Consider the following 25,116-nt stretch of genomic DNA (forward strand, 5'->3'; position numbering starts at 1 on the left):
AAGGACCTAGACTACTGGGAAAGACTACAATTCTTAAAATTATATAGTCTAGAAAGGAGAAGAGAACGATACATGATAATTCAGGCATGGAAACAGATAGAAGGAATAGCAGAAAATATCATGGAACTAAAAATATCAGAAAGAGCAAGCAGAGGTAGATTAATAGTGCCCAAAACTATACCAGGAAAAATAAGGAAAGCACACAGGACATTAATCCACTACGCACCAGCATCGATAATGCAGCGTCTATTCAATGCGTTGCCAGCTCATCTGAGGAATATATCAGGAGTGAGCGTAGATGTGTTTAAGAATAAGCTCGACAAATATCTAAACTGCATCCCAGACCATCCAAGATTGGAAGATGCAAAATATACCGGAAGATGTACTAGCAACTCTCTGGTAGACAGAGGTGCCTCACACTGAGGGACCTGGGGCAACCCGAACAAGATGTAAGGTCTGTAAGGTAAGGGTATCTCTTTCTCTCTCTCTCTCTCCTCTCTCTCTCACTGTCGGTCTGTCTCTCCATCTCTTTGTCTCTCTCTGCCTCTCTCTCTCTGTCTCTCTCTCTCTGCCAGTTTCTTTTTCTCTCTATGTCCCTCTCTGTCTGCCTGTCTCTCTCTCACTGCCGGTCTGTCTGTCTGTCTGTCGGTCTGTCTGTCTGTCTCTCTCTCTCTCTCTCTGCAGTCTCTCTCTAATGTCCCTCTCTTGTCTCTGTCTCTCTCCACTGCCGTCTCGTCTGTCTGTCTGTCGGTCTGTATGTCTGTCTCTCTCTTCTCTGTGCCTGTTTCTTTTTTTTTCCATGCCCCTTTCTGTCTGTCTGTCTGTCTCTGTCTCTCTCTCTCTCTCTCTCTCTCTCGGCAGCAAATCCTTACAATTTTCTGGGGCTCAGCAAGAGGAGAGAGGCTGATTACGCCGAATCCCAAAGCCAGTCATGGCCATCCTTAAGCTGTAGTAATCGCAGTGTATTACGGAGGAAGCATTTTTCACTGTACTCGGTTGGCACAGCAGCAGCTTCACAGCAGCATCTGCTGCTGCTCTGCTGCAACGCCAAGTGACGGCAACGTGACACTAAAGGTGGGGAGGGGGGCGGGGAGAGAGGGGTGGGTGAGGAACCCCCTCAATAAAATCCGGGCTTAAAACGAAAGGGTCGTTATGACTGATACGTAGAATCGGGGTAGATTGTGTGTTACTATACCTATATTATTATTATTTATAACACGTGGATCTACCTACGTTGGGCTGAATCTTGTGATTCCTTATGACCCTCTATGCATAAAAAAATCCTTATTATGAGTATTCATAAATTCAAGATATGATTTTGAAGATCTAGTTCACGATTTGTAGGAAGACAGTCAGTGGGTAGGTCGATGAGTCCTGAAGAAATACATGTTCGTTGCTCATTCCCAATTTAAGAATGTTCTAATGATCAAATTGCTATCACTGACGCAAAAACATATATTCTCCCAATGGACGCAAGAACCAAGCTACCTTTTCTCCAATTTTTAAAAGAAACAAAGGTAGTAAATATAGTGTTGGCAAATTTTCATATGAGATTAATTCCTGGAGATCTTGGTAATGTTGAGCATCGATATCACGCCAGAATTACCCTGACTTCCACCATTATTAGTTATATTTTCCCCTTATTGGCTCAACACGTAATAAATTTTAATGATCTACATGAACACAAGACTCAGATGGTTAAACCAACCTTGATATATTATGCGGGAACAATAAGCTACCCTTTGCCTTTTGTGATTAATTTCCACATGTATCTGGCACTTTAAATTATAGATATATTTTTTCTTCGTAAACCTACAAAAAAAAAAAAAAAAAAAAAAAGGTGGCCCATTAATACGCTTCTTTAATAAATGCTAACTTCATTTGGGCGGCCATGTACGTGTCGGTATTTTCAATTCGAAAAAAAAATATAGCGCGGGTCCTTTTCCCAGTTTTGGCCTTTTTATTTACCATTTATCGCCAAAAAATTATATCTTGGATTCTTCGTTTTTTTCTCTCTCTCTCTCTTATTCAGTATTTATTGCAAAAAATATACCATGCCTTTTTTTCCAACTGTTGGGCTTTTTTTTATCATTTATTGCAAGAAAATAGATCACTTGTTCTTTTAAAACCTTTTGGTTTTATATTTTTTCATTTATTGCAAAAATTATATATTGGGTTCTTTTACTACTCTATGGGTTTTCATTCGTCATTTTATTAAAAAAGAAATATGTCGTGGGTTTTCTTGCTTCTGGTCTTTATTTATCATTTATTGCAATGAAATATGTCGTGGGTTCTTCCCTCACTTTTAGCTTCAATTATTTATTCATTTACTACATATGTATTATCTATTGCAATGAAATATTTCGCGGAATCTTTCACCACTTTTGGCTTCAGTTATTTATATACTTAATTGTCATTTATTGTAATAAAATATACCGTTGGTTCTTCTGCTTCAGCCACCAGGTGGACTCCAGACCTCCCTCTTATCCTCCCACGCAATCTATATAACACCGTTCTCTGGATAATTATCGACATTCCTTCGTTTCCCCCTACTTTTTTTTCCCCACTCAAAATGTCTATCGACATTTTAAAGCTGACCTCCTGTTGCTATTATGAGGGCGAATCTACTGACCTCTTTTTGAAGGGACCGGAGCGGAGAGGAAGTTTGATTTCGTTTTTATTTTTGTTTTGTTTTGCTCTGTATTTTTTCATTTCTCGAGAACTCCGAGATGGAAGAAAGAAGAGATGGTTAATGATATTCAGCATAAGCTGATACAATCTAGCAGTTTATGTGTTAAGTTACATACACACACACACACACACACAATACAGTCTAAAGTATACATTCAAACATACATTGCTATAGTTAAGAGGGCATTGTGGCTACAATTACATACGTATATATATATATATATATATATATATATATATATATATATATAGCGTGTACATATTTATATATGTATTGCTATATATATACACATAATATATACATATATATACACACATACATGCATACATACAATATATATATATATATATATATATATATATATATATATATATGTATCTCCAAACATGTATATTCTAAGTGATCTATAAGCCAAAATAAAAGGAAACCAACATAACTCATGCTCAGCAACGTCACTTATCAGTATATTCACGCCAGAACAACAACTGTGATCACATAAAAGTTTACAAAAAAATCACCACTTACAAAAAAAAAAAAAAAAAAAAAAAAACAGAAACTAAGTTTGTTTTTATCGTTATTTTTTACCTTTCATGGGAGACGCCGAATTCCAATAGAACGGAGAAAACCCCGTAAAAATCGCAAACTGTTTTGGCTCACCAACTGTTTTGTAAGAAAAAGGAAATAAAAGATAAAAACGCAACGAGATTAAAAAAAAAAAAAAAAAAAAGTTTTTATTACGGACGAGATGCCTCTTCAACAACCACGGGTCTTCCCCCCTCCCCTCCATCTCCCAAACCCCGTCCCACCCAAGTTTCCAAAAGCCCCCTTAGCGGCCCCAACCCTGGCCACCAAACCCCCCACGAGAAAAAAGAAACTTTCCAGGCATCTCTCTTTCACTCAGAGGCGAGTTACAAGGTCGGTGGACTCAGCATGACGTCACGAGGAGGCTCGGTGTTCGGTAGGAAGTCTCGATGTCAATTAAACAGATACTGAAACTATTATATCGTTTGCAAATTTATAGGCAAACGACTAAAAAAATGGCTGAGTATACTTTTTCACGATTAGTTATAGAAACATTTTTGAAATACGTAGGAAAACTAGTTACTTTTTTTCTTATTGTTTCGAATGATCAATTAAAACAAATGAGATACGTTAAAATAGAAAAAACACACACACATTAAACAAAATAAAAAGAAATGTAAGAAATATAACGTAAAATTAAAAAAAATAACACATTAAACAAAATTTACGCAAAGAATTGCCGAAAAATATAAAATATTAATTCTATTGCGCTTGGTAAAACACACTAAACGAAATTTAATATAACAAAAAGGTAAGAGATACTAATTATTTATTCAGTTATGCTTTTTTAAAAATGGCGTTATATGCACATGGACACAGAAAGAAATTAATTAAAAAATATTCTAAATATTCTAAAATATACTGCATATATATACATATAATAATAATTAATAATATAATAATAATAATAATAATATATAATAATAATAATATAATAATAATAATAATATATACATACATATAAATAAAGGTTTTTTGCCACGAAGGAAAAAAATGAAAAAACGAGTTGGCCGAGTACTCGGCCAACTCGTTTTTTTCATTTTTTTCCTTCGTGGCAAAAAAAACCTTTATTTATACAATAGCATCACGTTTTATATACTTCGTGATCAAGTTATTCATACATATAAATATATACGTATAGACATATACATAACACACATATCGTTGAAATAACTTTGCAATTATTAATCAAAACAATCAAAACAAACTAATAATAATAATAATAATAATAATAATAATAATAATAATAATAATAATAATAATAATACTTCGCAAAGCCACAGACCAGTCAGTCACTCTTATTCTTCAAACGATTCCCGCCATCAAAGCTCTGTTAGCGGCCATTCATAACATTTTTGGCGAGCTGCGTTTCACAGAGAGAGAGAGAGAGAGAGAGAGAGAGAGAGAGAGAGAGAGAGAGATACAAAACTTAAAATATTTTTGCTCGGTGTGAAATGCGCGCCATCAATCACAAACTGCTATCAGCCATCAAACGAAGTGTCATGTGGTGGGAAGTGATAGCTGACGAAAACTAGAGTATTATATATGTATATATATAATATATATATATATATATATATGTATATATATATATGTATATATATATATTATACATACATAAATAGTACGTATATGTGCATGTACCTATATATATAATATTATGTGATATATATAATATATATATATATATATATATATATATATATATATATATATATATACGTATGTATATATAGTATATTATATGTACACAGTAATATATATATATATCTATATATATTATATATATATATTATATAATATACATATATAAACATATAATAATAATAATTAATAATAATAATAATAATAATAATAATAATAATAATAATAATAATAATAATAATAATAAGTATTACTATAAAAAAAACACCACATTACTGTTTATTTAGTACGATAATTTAAAGGCCCCAACTTCCCAAATTCAGGCGAGCAATGCGGATAGGAATCCGATAAAGCTGTAATTTGTAAGGAAAAATTATTGTAACCGCTGTCAATAGTGCTGGTTAGTACTGTACATTTTTTCTTTTTTTAGGGGGGGCGGGGGAGGTGTGGTTGTATATAGTAGAACGGACAGTATCTGCAATTTGTTGTAGAATATATATATATATATATATATATATATATATATATATATATTGTCACAAGTCACTGTACATCGTTGTTTCTAAACCAGGCAGCGGTTTGAATCCTACTGGTGACAAAGCACTGATCAATAATAAATTTCCCTGTGTGTAAGTTATCCCCATGGAATAATGAATTGGATATCAAAGGTTATTTGTGGTTTATATATGTGTGAATTTACATACATACATATATATATATGTATATATATATATATATATATATATATATATATATATATATATATGACATTGTCTGGAAAAATTGTCAATGCCATGTAATCTCACTTGAAAGACCGTAACATAACGAAACAAATACGAACTACAAACGCCATGATACAAACACCTTCCTATGCAGAACGCCGTTGTCTGAAGAATTGTTAGTGCTACTTGAAAGACCACAACAGCAAGAAACACATAAAGACTACAAACTCCAAGAGACCAACACCTTACCATGCGGAACGCCGCCGAACAACCCCGGTACAAATTCAGCAATTGCGAAAGACAGGTCCAACAAAAAGGCCAAACAAAAGAAGCGAGCTGTCATACATAGTTGGTCATTCGGGAAGCATCAATCATTGAAATGGCTATTCCAGAGTTGTGCATACAACGGATGTACGGATTTTCGAGGAGAATAAACAAAAATAAATATCTGGTAAACCTGCAGAAACGGAAAACAAATAAACTAAAAAAACTGAAAATAAATCAATTTCAACCAATTGCCTGTTATCAATAACTACATTTATATAAGTTTATTTTGTGTTAGTGGATCGTATTTGGGAGGGGGGGTGGTAAACGAATTGTTACAGCATGGAAACTACAAACTATACTGTACAGTGCTGTAGGCAATTCATCTAGTAACTAGGACAATGAAAATGTTGCAAGTCCATATATATATATATATATAATAATATATATATTATAATATATATATAGATATATAAATATATAAAAAAGTTCCAAATTATTAAGGTTAAAAATATTTATATATAATATATATATATATCTATATATATATATATATAAACCAGTCATATATAAGTTACAAATATTCATATATATATATATATATATATATATATATATATATTATATATATAATAAAAGGAGCCTACAAAACACCAAAATATAGAGAGAAAAATACTATATTTCAGAGACTGCTGTCTCCCTCTTCATTTACCTGAAGAGAGAGACAGCAGTTTCTGAAATATAGTATTTTTCTTCTCTATATTTTGGTGTTTTTATGGGCTCCTTTTATTACATGGAATTCTGTTGTAACAGAATATTTTTACCAGTCATATATATATATAATATATATATATATATATATATATATATATATCCATTATATATATGTGTATATATATATATATACTACTATACATATATATATATATATATATATATATATATATATATAGATAAATGTGTATTATACTGAATAAAGAGCTGCTAGAATACTGATAAACCGTCATTTCCTAAAGTAGACGAATTAAGCTTAAATTCATAACGTAGAAAATTGCATATCATCCTAGATGCATATGACTCTCCCAGCACTTGCCATTTTTTAAAAGCCTTACTAAATTTGAGTTAAATGTATTCAGCAGTTTGTCAGAGTCATGATTAATACGCAAACATTCATTAAAAGCCTCTGGTCTCTCGACAGGACATTAAAACTAAACTAGTGAATGATAAAATCAAACAAGCATCAACAAAGCCTCTACGAAAAGGACAAAGCAAATAATGACAGAGCATGAAAATGGAATTGCTCATAAACCCTCGCTATGTCTAGTTGGTTTGGCAAACAAACACACACACACACACACACAGACAATACGCCACTCTTGATGCGGGACAAGGGAGGGTAGGGATAGTCGGTGGAGGAGGAGGAGGAGGAGGAGGAGGAGGAGGAGGAGGAAAGATGGACCGTTTCCTTGTGGAAATATCTGAGTTCACATCGAGGAATACTACTACTGTAACTATTTCTTCTTCTTCTTCTTCTTCTTCTTCTTCTTCTTCTTCTTCTTCTTCTTCTTCTCCATTTTATTGGATCATCCAAAACGGCAGTTTGATTGAATCACGCTCAATCTGACCTTTTAGGAGATCTCTTCTTCCCAGCTTTTTCCCATTTTTATATGGGGTCGCCGTTTCGGATGAGCCGTTTCCATCTATTCTATCTTTGCGCTTCTGCCTCATCAATTCCCTTCTCATGTAAATCTCCTCTCAAACAACAGTCTCTCTCTCTCTCTCTCTCTCTCTCTCTCTCTCTCTCTCTCTCTCTCGATGAATATGACATTTTCATAGACACTTAAAGGAGTTCAACCTAGGTCATCAATGAGGTTCATAGATACTTTGAAATCAGTTTATGGAGGAGTTTGGCAACGTGATTAATTCTCTTTAATTAACCATTACTTCGAAGTAGGGAATGGAAATAAAAGAGGGTCTCTCTCTCTCTCTCTCTCTCTCTCTCTCTCTCTGTTACATTGTTCTCCCATGAGTACCCATCCCATAATACACGACCAATCTACGAGTGTTCGTTTCGTCTACTCTCTCTCTCTCTCTCTCTCTCTCTTTCTGATCAACTGCCCCTGCATGAGCAGTCGCCCCATAGAACATGGGCAATCTACAAGTGTTCGTTTCGTCACTAAATCGTGTCCGTCATCTCTACGACATCTCGACGACAGCTGTACTTATACTCGTCATGCCATCCGTTGGATCAGCTTTCTCCTTTCGCCCTCTGCGCAGGCGCACTCACCTTAGCCCCATGAGATCAGGACCCTTGAAATACCCGAAATTTCCTATACGCGGAGAGCTACAGACTCCTCGCAAGGATCCATTAGCATATTTCACATTTTTATCTGTTGATCCATTTCTTTTTTTTTTCTTTTTTTGAAAAGTGAAATAAGAGAAAACTTCTGTTCCTTCTTTCGAACGAACACCGTAATATTCTTTGGAAAATTGAATTTCAAGTCAGTGGCACCTTTGGTGGGGCTCGAGGGCTACGATTTGGGATGTTTGATGCTTGAAGGGTGGGTGATCAACATACCAATTTGCAGCCCTCTAGCCTCAGTAGTTTTTTAAGATTTGAGGACGGACAGAAAAATCTGTAAGAATAAATGTCATTTTCTGATCTCAGCTTTGGCTGACACACGGCAATCAGCATACACCTCATGGTCATTCATTCATTCATTCATCATTCAGGGGGGGGGGTGTGTTGGGTACGAGAGAGAACAAAACTGCCGATTTCCTCTGGGACGCAAGAATGAATAAGACAAATATTGCATCAACTTGATAGAAGTGTAAAACTTTACCGTGTTTTGAACTAGAGTGCTTTCTTGAATTTAATTTCTAAAATAGTTGAGTGAATCATTTTTTAAGTAGGTGTGCTTTTTAAAACTAATTTCAAAAAAGGTCGAGTGATTATCAAAAATAATTTTTGATGGTGGGGGTCTTTTAAAAATAATTTTTAAAAAGTCGAGTGAGTTTTAAAGCTAATTATTTTGGAATACTTGAGCGCTTTATAAAAACTAACTTTAAAAAGAGTTGAGTGCTTTTTAAACCCAAGTTTTGAAATATGTGAGTGCTATTCATAACTAATTTTCAAAATAGTTAAGTCCTAACACTAATCTTTAATGGTAGCTGAGTATTTTCAAATTAATTTTTTAAAGTAGCTGAGTGCCTTAAAAACCAATTTCCAAGACAGTTAAGTCCTCCTAAAACTAATTCTTGAAATAACTCGGCCATCGCGACGGGATTAGAACCAACACGTTTTGACGTCTTAACGAAGCCCATCATACAAAAGGACCCTGAAGGATTTATTACACCAGTAAATATCAAACCGCACTCATAACGCCAGCACCCATGTCGAGGGGCATTAGGAGAGGACATTTTGATGAGCCCAGCCCTACCCCCCCCCCCACCCCCCAGACGACGTATTATGCATAAAGCGTCAATGAAAAGGACATGCAAAAAGAATGACAACGGCTCCCCAACCCCGGCAAAGCCTTCCTTTTTTTCTAATCCTCCCAAAGCCTTATACAAGGTTTTCAACAAGCCTCCTTACTCCTCTCACCGTCGCCGATGGGACCCCAGCGATCCCCCTGCGAGACGCCGCAACGCTGCCCTGCCTGCCTCCCTGCCTCCCACCCACCCCTATACTCGCCACTTCCCCCTCCGCTCTTCTCTTTCAATACCCACCATATGGCATCACTCAAAAACCCCAAAACTTTCGCTCGTAAAACCGGAATATTGCGTCATTCCGTCGCCGCTATTGGAGCAATCAAGGGTTAAAAGTCCCGCAAGATATGAGACCTCGTACGGTTTAATATGACACGACTTGGGGAGTCCCCAATATAGAGATGTTCAGCCTATGTTATTAGGGATCTCCGCTTTATGGTAAAGAGAGAGAGAGAGAGAGAGAGAGAGAGAGAGAGAGAGAGAGAGAGGGGTCTCGGGATATACTACGTAAGGATTTCACGGGAGCCATCAAACGAGTGATCCTTTTTGCCGATTTCCTGGAAACGCATAATGGCAGGATGGCCGATTCATTTCGGAATTACGATCCGATTTTTTGAGTAGTCCGATCTCCTGCTATAATAACCCTTCAACCCCAGCCCCCTCACCCCCATCGCTCCACCGTCCGCTCCCCGACCGAAAAAAAAAGAAAGGTAAGACAATACATTTAAAAACGCGAAGCATGATATTCTCTATCGGGGATTAAGCTTCGTCTTTTTGGTTCGTACGAGACTTGCAAAGGGTAAATGAGAAAAAATGTGAGGAGGAGGAGAAGAGGAAGAAGGAGGAGGAGGAGAAAGAGGAGGAATAATAATAACAATAATAATAATACAGTCTTGTACTCGAGCCCCCTCCCAACACCAGAACGACATGAAATCTCAAAAAAAAAAAAATAATAATAATACACCAATAACTAAATGAAAAAAAAAATCTCCGGGCTGAAAGGGGAGAGGATTAGTTTACACAAAGGGATTCATATTATATTTCCTGTCCTTGTATACAAAAGGAGGTGCACTTTTTTTTTTTTTTCCTTAGTGCTTAGCCAAAGCTAGAAGACCATCGTCATCAACAACTCGATGACAGGAGGGTGGATTTTAAAACCCGACAGCTTCGGCAGCAGCAGCAGCAGCTGTCAGTGCTACATGATGGACATGGAGTGATTTCTCTAATTACGATTTGTCTAAAACGGCTATTGTTTTGTTTTTTTTCTTTTTGCGACTTGGTGCGATATGATTTTATCGTTTCATTGATGGTAATGTAATGAAGTCTTCTTCTGCGTACCTTTGAGTGACTGTACGTATACGTATATACACAAGGTCATACACATTTTACATATATACATACACATACATACATATATATATATATATATATATATATATATATATATATATATATATATATATATATATATAAATACCACAGGAAAATGATAGGCAGAAATCCAAGCGCTTTCGTCTTTCTGCCTATCATTTTCTTGTGGTGTTCGCTTATTTAATGGAGTCAAGTGCATCTACTGTGATGTTTTAAGCATATATATATATATATATATATATATTATATATATATATATATATATATATTATATATAATCATATAATTTTATTCTTTCTTCTTTACTGTTTCAATATCAAATTTTCAGCTAAGTGGAACAGTCAGTATCGCATTATATACATAAAAACAGCATATCTCTAAGACGTAACAGTATCGAAAATAATCCCGAGTTTCGACACAAACACAAATGCAGACACATCAAAGCAACCCAACTCACAAACATAGAAACAAACGAAAGAAAACGTTTTCTTGACTGTGCGTACAACAGCTTACCTTATAGTGGTGCCCTTCCAACTTTGACAGACAGATGTCGCCCCCTGCAAAGATGCTGCAGTTTGCCCTTTGACCTGTCGACAGAAAACGAGGAGAATCAACTTGTATACTTCATTTACACAATTGTTCTGTGCAATAATACAAATTACTAAAAGTACCTCATTCAAACTGGATGGTATCAAGCGGAGTTAATTATTGAAAAAAAGTTACAAGCCTTCAAGGACAAACAATCCTCATTATCAAGTACCTACCGGTGAAAGCTTGTAACTTTTCTGAATATATAACTCCGCTAGATACCATCGAGTTTGAATTAGGTCCTTTTAGATTATATATATTTATATATATATATATATATATATATATATATATATATATATATATATATATATATATATATATATATATATATATATATATATATAAAACACCAAAATACGAAGAAAATACTGTATTTCCGAGACTGTTGTCTTCTCCCTCCTCAGGTACCCTCCTCAGGTAGATGAATGAGAAAAGTTACAGAAAAGGTGGTATTTATACCAAGAGATCCATCCACAGGTAACCCAATTTAGGTCACTCCCACTGATAATCTTCCTTTAATCCTCTTAAGCGTTGGTTGAATGAAAACTTTATCAATGACATCCGAATCCCATGCGCCCTTTGAGATGTTCATTACCTGTCTCTGTTTAATCAAGGCCGATTTCATCATCTGACTCTTGTGTATATATATATATATAATATATATATATATATATATATATATATATATATATATATATATATATATATTCACTTGCAACGCATCATTAATATCGTTTCCTAGCGTGTCTCGTTTCACCCCATAAAAACCTTTATTGCATTCACCAAAATCATAATAAATGAGCGCTCCTAATTGTAAGGAGATTAATAACGACCGACTTGAAGTGACAATATGATCATTTGACCGTATTTATTAAAAATCCTCTGTAAATAAAAAACAGATCTATATATATCAGTGTTGTCATGAAATAGTGAACAATAAAAAAGGCATCACTTCCATTTTCCATTTAGAATATCATGACATATAATTTATAACGGTGCTGGTAATGTAATGCATTACGGGGAAACTTAAATTGTTTTCAGTTTTTAAGTGGAATTTTGTAATAATAATAAAAATTACGGTATGTTATTGCTTTTTATTTTTTTTTTAACTGAACCTGTTAAGCTCTTTCCGTAAATGACTAGAGTATTGTTTTAATTCTCATTAACCTGTTAAAATGTTTATGTTTTTCTATGTTTTTCAGTTTAGTATACAAACATATGTAGTTCTGCATGAGTCACTGAAACCACTTCCCAGTCTTATAAACTGTAGGAATTACTATCAATTTCCCGAAATATCAGTAGCAAAACTAAACCGTCGAATGAATAACAACATCAACAAAACAAACAGATATACTTATGAGTTAAAAGTTCGTAAAAGCGTTACCAACGAGTTAGCAAGTTTTCATTATCGCATCGAGGCAGCCTACACACTGCAGACAAGTAAGTTGCCACGCCACGATCATAAATACATTCTTTAAATCGTTGCATATAAACTGGTTTATAAAAGAACAAGGAGTAATCCAACATCCAGCTTACTCGGGGCACGCACTAAAATCTGCACTCAAATAGAGCGTTGTTTCACCAAATAAAATTAAAATACGCTATATTTTATTAGAAATAATTGTTCTGCTGTTTAACATGCACATTATTTACTGTTTACATTTTCATTCTAATAAATAAATCATAAACATCCTATCCGAAAATTCCCGTTTCTTTAACTCAATGCGAAACATCTTTCCCAGACCTTTTTAGGCTTTTGCTTTTCCACAGACCTTTCCTAACCCCCTAACAAGAGCAACAACAGCATGAACAACAACAACAATTACAAAGTAGTTTGTGGGCTTACTCCCCAAGTAAGCAAAAATATATATACTACATAGCACCAACAAAGTATGAATCACTTGACTGGTCTTCTACAACAATAGGGAACTACTTTTTACATGTTTTTATTTAACTTGACTTCTGCGCCTGTCTGTCTGTCTGTCTGTTTGGGTCAAAACTTTTGAGTCCATTTTCGACCTGGTTCCTTCGTCCGATGGACTTAGAATTTTGCATGGTGATTCAATCCCGGTGACAATACAACCTTACATGATCAGAACGTCAGCAGTGACCTCTAGTGACCCTACAGTGACCTCTCCCAGTATCTCAAGATCTGTAAGAAACTCTTCGAATTTTTCATACCTACTTTGACTCTGTAGAATAAGTTGATAAATCTACGTATTTTTTAAATCTTCTCTGGTTCGACAGGATATCACATTCAATTATATAAATCACAATCATAAATCGGTTGGAATTTCTGTCAAAACTAGAAAGCATAATATAAAAAAAATAAAAATTTAAAACACGTTTTTATTAAAATACACCAATGAGTAAATGACAATTTTTTGAGAAGCCCGGCCCGGATTTTCTTACAATTAGGTAATCATGTCTACAAAACTGAAAGCGTTTTCGCTAAAAATGGAAGTAAATGCTACAATAAAAATTAAATATGTTTCTTTTCTTGTCGCATTTCCTTCCAAGCTTGGTGACCCCACGCTTTTATTTTTGTAGACATTGCTGGTAAGAAAATCATGGTGTGTCTCAAAAAATTGTCTTTTACGCTTTAGTGCATTTTAATAACAGCGTGTTTAAAATTTTTTATTTTTTCATGACATGAGAGGAAATGCGAGACTGTTTAGCAAAGTGTAAGGTTACGAAGGAGTTCATAAACGTTTTATGCAATTTTTATTACCGCTTTAAAGAATTCAAGCCTGGGAACAACGTGTGATATGTGCGATAGAGCTGTTACATTGTCCGTAAAAAAAAAAAAATTATGCCGAAAGAATTCTCGCTCTCAAAAAAAATAAATAAAAAAATCATGATTCAGAAAGAATTTTCTAATAAAACTCTACCCTTTCGGTGAAGGCGTCACGTGAGACGAGACAGGGAAATAAAATTCCTTCACTCTCTCTCTCTCTCTCTCTCTCTCTCTCTCTCTCATATACTAGAGGACAACCAGACCCATATGAAAAGTGAGGAAGGCGTTGAAATGAAAATGGTGTTTACATATCCCAGTGATTGAATCATTTCACTCATAAGCAGAGATCGCTTGGATGGGTAACCAAAAAGCCTATATATATATATATATATATATATATATATATATATATATATATATATATATATATATATATATATATATATATATATATGTATATATATATATATATAGTATATATATATGTATATATATATATATATATATATATATATACAATATATATATATATATTATATATATATATACACACATATATATAATATATATATATATATATATATATATATATATTTATTTAGATATATATATATATATATATATATATATATATATATATATGTGTGTGTGTGTGTGTGTGTGTGTGTGTGTGTGTGTGTGTGTGCTTGAGAGAGAGAGAGAGAGAGAGAGAGAGCGAGATTCAAGGACAGGGTCACTGAAGAAGGCTCAAGTGTTCCAGGTTAAACCTAATAACAGAATCCGCCATAGAGAAAATTCAGGATGAACAGAGCCTGATAATTAGGTAGGAAACATCAACATAAAAATAACCATGATGAAGTTGGTTAACGAAGACTGCCAATTCTACTGAAATACGAGGAGGAAATAAATCCAACGTGGAAGCAATAAATTCCAATTAACTTTTAGGTCGTGCTTTATAATTTAAAAGGACACAAAATTCAACTTCATTTCTCAGTTTATATTCTCGCTATAAAATAAAGAAATAAAGTTTCGGACTGTGTAACAAATGAGAAATATCGACTGGAATTAACACTGAGCAACATTTGCGACAGAACTCCGATCATAGAAATGACCCTTCGACATTTTGCAGATAATGACTTCAAAATGAATGAAGTAAAAAAATTAATAAATCGATTATGACAGACGCTGACACTATTACGTCGTTGTATTTAAAATTAATTTATTCCTGAGTGATAAAGTAAAAAAACTAAAAAACTGCAAATATAAAAACATGATGTTTTTATACATACTGTTGTTGGAAGAGTCTCTACGCCGAAGAGTTTTGTAAAAAAAGAAAAGATGAAAATCAAATAAATAAAAGTCCGTTCGCCGACATTCAGATAATAGATAAAGTGAGAGCCATAATGACGAATAATGACATGACACACCACGATTAAAATCAATCAGCAGCTTTGAATCAATATTTACATAATCCAAATAAATTAATATATAATATATAATATAATATAATTATATATAATATATTATTATACTATATATATATATCTATATATATATATATATAGATATTATACCATTCATATATTTATATATGTATATATATATATATATATATATATATATATATATATATATATATATATATATATATATATATATATTACAAGATTACCACTGTTTTCGTTGCTATTTTATTGTTGTTTTTATTGCCAGTGCCATTTTATCCATTCTAAGCCAGTAGTAAGTGAAAACAAACTCATAATAACGTAATGATATTCATCAATCAACCGCCAAATTTCCGTTTGAATCTACACAGGGTTACGCATGATTTTCTCAGTCCCAAAAAATTTACCTATTACATCGTACAACCGGGCCCCCACAACAACCGGAACAACAATATCAATTATAAACACAACTTCGGAAGCGAAGCCTAACCTCGAGTTATATATATTTATGACGAATGCATTAGCCTTCGTTATCCCAACAGATCTCATTATAATGGCAGAATTAGGAATTAGACAAACGGGCCACGAATATATTAATTTTTTTTAGAGTTCATATCGCACCGATCGCGCGCAATAAGGCCATTAAATAAATCCAACCTGAGTAATTAGCAGCTTTTAATATTAGGGGAATCATTATCATAATTATGGGATACCAATAACCAACAGCACCGCCCCCCCGGCCACCCCCCCCCCGCCCCCAACCCGCCCCCCAGGGCGAATTATTGTCCTGTTCGGTGGCGATAATAAAATGTGATATGTGACACTGAACATCAATTTCTGGGTCTCCATGGGATGCATTTGCCGTTCAGATAAATACAGATATATAAATATAAATACATACACACACACATATACGATTATATATATATATATATATATATATATATATATATATATATATATATATATATGTAATGTATATATATATATATATATATATATATATATATATATATATATATATATATATATATATATGTATAGATATAGATATATATATATATATATATATATATATATATATATATATATATATATATATATATATATATATATAATATACATATAAGTATATAATTTTCACAACTTTTAAAGCACGACATACAAGCCAAAACAACACTGCACAGATGTTGGTAGCTATTTCAGCTATTTCTCCAAGAGTAATCACAGAATATTCAATATTTTTCACATATTACTAAAGTATTAGAAAAAATACGTAATCTCTGCCAAGCCTATCATATCAACCTATGACTTTACAGAAGTTATACATGAAAAGTACCTATGCAGATAGAAGTTTTATTAACGGAACACATACGAGAGACAGTTAGATGTTTGTGAATATCACGAGGCACGATTTTTGCTTTTGTTTTTTGTTTAGGAGGGAATATAGTATGATAGCATCAGCGAGAAAATGTTCCACTGAACCAGGAAGCAGCTTTTCATGAGAGAGACGAATGCTTTGAAGTGCTCTCGACGAACGATGGTCTGATAGCAAAGGGCGAGTCGGGGATGTGTTTGAAGTTGATGGGATGAATTGAATGTAATCCGGAGATATTTGGCAGGTGGTATTTAACCTCAAAGACAGAAATGCGAGGAAATAAACCTCTTTGGACGAGAGACGCTTAATTAAGTGATTGGCGAGTGGGAATGATTCAGGCTCAATATATCATTGGTGTGGAAATCCCGAATCATGTTTGTGTAAATAAATATCAAGGACAGATATGCGACGAGAGCTTTGGAGAACCTGCTCGATTCTCATCGTTAAGGAGAATTGAGCCGGTTCGTCATATATATGTAATATATATATATAATACTATATATATATATATATATATATATATATATATATATATATATATATATATATATATTTGGTATATCTCAGAAAATGCCCAACAGTTTTCGTCCTCCAAGAAGAGGTCCCATTAGAGGACGAAACTGTGGGGCATTTTCTGAGATATACCATTTTCATTTTCCTATGTGGAATGCAACTGAATTACCATATCTTCGTGCCTATGAAGATTACCAGTACTACATATATATATATATATATATATATATATATATATATATATATATATATATATATATATATATATATATATATATATATATAGGTAATTACTTCACGAATATGTCACTCGATTTTAAGCAAAGGATATAAAAAAAAAATAGGAGTGAAATTCTCTCTTCCTGTCCTTTGAAAGTTTCGTATGTTTCATTTTTATTTGACTTTGTCAGTTCCACTCAATTAATTTAATTAGCCGCAAGGTTCTTAATTAAGAAAAATGACATTCCACACAGCTGCCTTTGTCAATTACACAAGCCTCCCCTCTTAGTGATAAGATAATTCTGTAAAAGATAAAATATTTCTAGAAGAAATGTAATAAAAATATTTCCGGACGAAAAATGAAATAATTCCAAAGAGAAAATAATTCCCAGAGAAAGATAAAAGAATTCCCGAGGATAAAATTATTGAAGAGGAGAGATAAAATAATTCCGGAAGAAGATAGATAAAGTAATTCCCAAAGATAAAATTATTAGAATTATTCAAGAAGAGATAAAATAATTCCCGAAGATAAAATTATTAAAATTATTCAAGAAGATATATAAAATAATTCCCGAAGATAAAATTATTAAAATTATTCGAGAAGATACAATAATTCCCGAAGGAAGACAAAATTATTCCAGAGGAAGGAGAAAAATAATTCAAGACGATAAAATAATTCCAGAAGAAAAGATAAAATAATTCTCGAAGATGAGATAACTCCCGAAAAAGAAAAAAATAATTCCCGAAGAAAGATAAAACGGTTCCCGAGAAAAGATGAAGCAATTCCTGAAGAAAGATAAAATGATTCCCGATCAAAGCTCACTTTAATTCCGAAAAAAAAAGAAATACTGAAACATTTCCTGGATCTTGATATTGACCCGAAATGCTTCTCAATCTATGACCAACCTCTCTGTCTCGAAAATTATACTGAAGTGAGAGAGAGAGAGAGAGAGAGAGAGAGAGAGAGAGAGAGAGAAAGGAGGTATAATACATATAATACGAGCAATGGAAACAACGTCTAACCATAGTGCTTTCTGTTACAGAGAGAGAGAGAGAGAGAGAGAGAGAGAGAGAGAGAGAGAGAGAGGTTACCTTGCGAGAAATGAGAGAGAGAGAGCTGAGTTACCCTGCGAGAAATGAGAGAGAGAGAGAGAGAGAGATGGAGAGAAGAGAGAGAGAGAGGTTACCTTGCGAGCGTGAGAGAGAGAAGGAAAAATGAGGAGAGGTTACCTTGCGAGAGAGAGAAGAGAGAGAAGGTTACCTTGTGCGAGAAAAGAGAGAAGAGAGCTGAGTTACCCTGCGGAGAGAAGAGATAGAGAGAGAGAGAGGAGGTTTTTACCTTGCCGATAGAAGAGAGAGAGAGAGAGAGGTTCTACTTTTGCGATGAAAAGAGAAGAGAGAGAGGTTACCTTGCGAGAGAGAGAAGAGAGAGAGGTTTACCCTTGACGAGAGAGAGAGGAGAGAGAGAGAGCTGAGGTTTACCCTGCGAGAAATGAGGAGAGAGAGATAGAGAGAGAGAGAACGTCAAACCAATGCAAGTTAAGCGCGCAAATGCATACACTACCCAACGGGCAGTAAATACCCTTAAAAAAAAAATGAGCACGTAAGAGTGCCGGAAAACAAAAATATACATCTTGGCCATTTCTGTCACACAGAAGGGTGTGATATTGCAAACCGGAATGTCAGCTGGCTGACCTCGTAAACATTCAACGGAGTGATATGAACCATTGTTTTTTTTTTTTTTTACTTTTTTTTTAATCGTAAAGGCCTCTTATTATTATTATTATTATTATTATTATTATTGTTATTATTATTATTATTATTATTATTATTATTATTATTATTAGTTATTATTATTATTCAGGGGCCATTACCCTGAAATTCAAGCTTCTAAAGAATATAGTGTTCATTTGAAAGTATTGTACAATAAAAGGACTTTATATTATTATTATTATTATTATTATTATTATTATTATTAGTATTATATTATTATTATTATTATATTCAGGGACAATTAACCTGAAATGTGTCAACAATGCAAAAATGAAAATATGATGGACCGCTATCAATTCCCGCCACCCCCAACCACAAAATTTTCATTTTCAAATACATATAAAAGCCAACATAAAATATGAGTAGAGCCTTTGGTCGCAATAAAGTATTTAACCGCAAATTTCATTGCTGAAATGTGGCTAAAATAGATTTATTTTTAACGGCAAGAAATTCTCTCTTCAATAATCGGCCAAAGTCATCCGCTCAGATCATCAAGCAAAATAAGAAGGGACCCTTGGTCGAAAAATAAAAGTAATAAGTAAAAAAAGAACAGAGGAGAAAGGATTCCCAAATCCTCAAGAATTCCAACGGGAAAGCGTTCTTCAGGAGGCAAGACGAACAGGGAGGAGGACGAACGAACGAACACACTGTCTCCGTCTGTCTCCAAGGAAGGAGGAAGACTTCGAATATCAAATGCGAAGACTCGAAGCTTCCGTCAGATTCTCAGACCAACCTTAACCTTCAACCTTCTTTGACTCAGCATCGGCAAGACAGTTCGCCAACACACAGGGAGGAGGACAAACGAACACACTCTCTCCGTCTGTCTCCAAGGAAGGATGAAGACTACGAATTCCAAAAGCGAAGACTCGGAGCTTCCGTCAGATTCTCAGACCAACCTTTCACCTACAAGCGTCTTTGACTCAGACTCGGCAAGGCAGTCCGCCATCAGACACAACAAGGAATAAAGCCACAAACTCCTGGAGGAAACCAAATGTCTGGTTCACATAAGGGACGACCCAACAAACGAAACATCGTTACAAACTATCAGAGGACCCTAACCAACGCGTTATTCTTCACACCGAACTTGGAAATCCTTATTTTAGGATCCTATACAGAAGATGCACAAAAAACAGTACCCTGTTTCCAGAAAGTCTAATTTCTGAGTATATATACATTCAGAAATTCTGAATATATGAATTCAGAGTTGGAGCGATGCAAGAGACCAAAAAGAAGTAGTAGTACTACCTTTTTTGGTGAGCGGTGCCAAGGAGCAGAGGGAAGGCGCTCACTGCTGGTTAAACAAAACCCCTCTGCAATGATTTGGCTCCGTGATGACACCCCAGCAGTGAGGCATCACTGATGCTGGTAAAAGCGCGAGAGAAAGAGAAATACAAACAACTTTAGAAGCAAACGAAGGAGATAGGCTATACTACTGCAGGAGTTGCTGAAAAAAAAAACCATTCCTGGGAATGCCAAACACGGCATAATTCCTCTTTTGGAAAAAACAGGGCACAAGGCGCCAAGGAAGGACAGAGTCCAAAAGAAATCTCCTCCAGGCACAAAACAGAAATCCAGATGGAAGGAGTTGCAGATCCAGAGGAAGAGAAGGACTGGCACAAGTAGACGAGGGACGAGAGGGAGAACTGGACGCAAGGAGGAGACCAGAAACCTGAAATGAGAGGCACTGGAGGAAAGCAAGAAATGCCCCCAGAGCTCAATCGGAAGGATAGCAGGAACACTGATAAAAATAAGAAATATTCAGAGACAGAGACAGAAGAAGACCAGGAAAAAAGAGACAAGCCATTAAAGGATCTTCCATATACCGATTTTATGCAAGGGCGAAATTGTCAAGATTTATTGCAGGGAATCTCCAGACAACGACCCACGAACTTAGATCTGCTTTGTGCGACTCTAAGAAAGTTGAACTTGAATCTTCAGCGTTGGAGCGATAGAGAGAAGAGAAAGAGATGGGGTAAGAGACGCCATCGCAAAAGAGAAGTGGTAGGTGGACAGTTCAAGCAGAGGAAGACCCACACAAGCCAAAGTCAACCGTAAGATCATCTTGTAAAATAAGAAGGAACCCTTGGTCGAAAATGAAGCAATGAACAAAAAAAGAACACAGGAGAAAGGCTTCCCGAATCCTCAAGAATCCCAACAGGAAAGCGCCCTTCAAGAATCTCCGTCTGTCTCCAAGGAAGGAGGAAGACTTCCTTCGAATTCCAAAAGCGAAGACTCGAAGCTTCCGTCAGATTCTCAGACTAACCTTAAGCTTCGAGCGTCTTTGACTCAGCCTCGGCAAGACAGTCGGCCAACACACAGGGAGGAGGAAGAACAAACACACAGTCTCCTTCTGTCTCCAGGGAAGGAGGAAGACTTCGAATTCCATAAGCAAAAACTCTGAACTTCCGTCAGATTCTCAGACCAACCTTAAAGCTTCAACCGTCTTCGACTCAGACTCGGCAAAGCAGTCTGCCATCAGACACAACAAGGAATAAAGCCACAAACTCCTGGAGGAAACCAAATGTCTGGTTCACATAAGAGACGACCCAACAAACGAAGCATATCAGAGGACCCTAACCTACGCGTTATTCTTCAAACCTAACTTGGAAATCCTTATTTTGGGATCCCAACAGTAACCTGCTTCCAGAAAGCCTAATTTCTGAGTATATATATATTCAGAAATTCTGAATATATATAAATTCAGAGTTGGAGCGATGCAAGAAACCAAGTAGTAATACTACTACCTTTTTTGGTGAGCGGTGCCAAGGAGCAGAGGGAAGGCGCTCATTGCTGGTTAAACAAAACCCCTCTGCAATGACTTGGCACCGTGATGACACCCCAGCAGTGAGGCATCACTGATGCTGGTAAAAGCGCAAGAGAGAGAAATACGAAGGACTTCCGAAGCAAACGAAGGAGATACGCTATACTTCTGCAGGAGTCGATGAAAAAAAAAAAAAAAAAAAACATTCCTGGAGTTCCAGTTGCAAGACGTCCTCAGGTTGACTGTTCCACAGTCCAGCGGTGTGAAGAATAAAGGACCTCTGGAACTGAGAAGTTCGACAGACAGCGAGGCACATCTACTGCATGCAGTCGCTGCTGTTCAGCGAATCTGGTCTGAATTTCTGAGGACGCCGAAAATATATTAAAAAATTAAACTAAAATCCCAGAGGGAATTCACGATTAATTAAAAAATTAAACTAAAATCCCAGAGGGAATTCACGGAGCAATATTAAAACGTATCATTCAGATCAATTAATCCGGAGTTCTGATCGGCAGAAACTAATTTCGCCATGGGCAACGTACATGTTTTTATTGAGGGGGAAAATAATGCACATGATATACTAGATTCCTGGTTTACCGTATGCAGGAACAAACTCATTCCACGACGCGTATTTTATTGCGAGCGAAAATGACCAGCTTTTTCATCCACAGGATTACAGAACCTCCAAAATCAACAAAAGATGCAGCGGCTATTTATTGTACTCATCGTAAACTACAATTCAAAGAAGCTATAATACATACATACATTTTATTACGGTAATAAACAGCCGTCCTATCCTTACACATAATACATGCATACATACATACATACTTACATGCATACATACAAATAGTCTGACTGTAGTAAAAAGAGTTCTGTCCATACAAAAACCACAGTATTCTACGATGAGCAGTGCTATTGTAGTTTGGAAATTTTACTCGGTATCTCCTAAGTTGGATCTAGATTCCATTTAACCCCCCCTTTTTCTTCAGTGCGTCTGTCAGGGGAACCCACCCTCCAAAAAACGTCTGTCACTGGTCATTCTATAATCAGTTATAGCCTGCAGATATATTATATATTAGTTTTCATCTGGTATCTCATATATTTGATCTAGACCCAAAATCTAACGAGCAATTAGTGGTGCTTGTTAGGTAAGCCACCCATATATTTTCGGCAGACGGTCAGTTTCACAGTTTACAAGTCTACTCCTAAATACCGGTAGGGTACAGTCGGTATCTCGTTCGTTGTATCTCAACGGTCCGGGCTGCCGCTCTAATAGTTTTTATTGTAGTAAACAGTCAGTTCAATCCATACACATATACATACGTACAGTTTTTACTGTATTAACAGTCAGTTCTATCCATACACATATACATACATACTTACAGTTTTTACTGTAGTAAACGGCCAGTTCTATTCATACACATACATGTATACGTACATTCGTTAATGCAGTAAACCGCAGGTTCTATCCACATACATAAATACTTACGTACAAACCATACATACGAACAAACGACATGCACTCTATATATGAACATGGAGACACACATATGAAGCGTCACATATAATAATGTACAGACTGAATTTCAGCGGTAGGAAACGATTGCAGACTGAGCCAGCCGAGCTTATTAATCAAATGAGGGAGGAGATTAAACGAGTGAAAACTGAATTATTCACATTACTCCTCTGTGAGATTTGCCGACATTAAATAAAAATGCTGAAACAGGGAAGGGGGATTAGCGCCCTATTAAAAAAAAAAGGTAGTTTTAAAGAGTATGGACAGTACGAGCCTGCTTGCCCAATTACGCAATGTCCTACGCGAGGTAAGACTTGTCAGTTGCGTAGGTAAAACTCCTCGGGCATAAAATAATAGGGGATTATTTACAAATGTACAATGTAAATTAAATGGCCAAAGTTCACGTGGATTTCATGAAACAATTCACCATATCGCTACCCTAGGCACCGACATATTTTTTGCCACATTTCACATTTGAACTAAGGACGAACTCTTCTTGTACCTATACAAGGGGCACTATAAGAAACCATCAAATATTACTCTTTAACAGATAAAAAGGACAAGCGGGCCATTTCTAACGGCCCAAATCGCTTTTGGCTCCCCCACCGTTTGGTGGGGGCAGGGGGTTAATGTATCGAATTTCCATCAGTTCCGAAGAGAAGCGTGAAAACAAAACAGTTAAGACTGCAACATGCCAACGTTAAAGGGGAGTACTGTTTTGGGAGTCGAAGATCAGACGTGATTACAAAGTACCACGTCCCAGATAAATTTCTAACCTTAAATGTCACGAAATATATTTTCCGTTTCGCAAATTAAAAAAATCAGTAAATAAATTTCTAACCTAAAATGTCACGAAATATATTTTCCACGTTTCGCAAATAAACAAAATCAGTAAATAAATTTCTAACCTAAAATGTCACGAAATATATTTTCCACGTTTCGCAAATAAATCAAATTAGTAAATAAATTCTAACTTTAAATGTCACGAAATATATTTTCCACGTTTCGCAAATAAACAAAATCAGTAAATAAATTTCTAACCTAAAATGTCACGAAATATATTTTCCACGTTTCGCAAATAAACAAAATCAGTAAATAAATTCTAGCCTTAAATGTCACGAAACATATTTTCCATGTTTCGCAGATAAATTTCATTCATGAAAACAAGATAATCTGAAGATGATGATTTAGTGTACGGCAAGAAAAATGGTTATGATCAAGTATTGATTTGGGATAGAAAATAATGCATTGTTCGCGGGAATTATATACAAAGTTATAATCAAGTATTAATTTTCTTGGATGAGAAAAATAGTGTATTGTTCACTGGAAGAATAAATGCAATTATATATTGCAAACGCACTGGAATTCGTACATGCATCTGACAGATATTTGAGTGCTTACAGTACTTCAGAAGGT

General features: G+C 35.1%; 1 long non-coding RNA gene across 1 annotated transcript in view; it reads right to left on the reverse strand.

The window, feature by feature from the left end:
- LOC135221302 (uncharacterized) overlaps nucleotides 1-25,116 on the reverse strand; it is a 356,859-nt gene that overhangs the window by 103,475 nt on the left and 228,268 nt on the right. Inside the window, exon 3 of the long non-coding RNA XR_010315900.1 lies at nucleotides 11,278-11,351. This is a non-coding gene — a long non-coding RNA (uncharacterized LOC135221302). The remainder of the gene's footprint in view (nucleotides 1-11,277; nucleotides 11,352-25,116) is intronic.

Source organism: Macrobrachium nipponense, chromosome 20, assembly GCF_015104395.2.
Source record: "Macrobrachium nipponense isolate FS-2020 chromosome 20, ASM1510439v2, whole genome shotgun sequence".
Classification (NCBI taxonomy): domain Eukaryota; kingdom Metazoa; phylum Arthropoda; class Malacostraca; order Decapoda; family Palaemonidae; genus Macrobrachium; species Macrobrachium nipponense.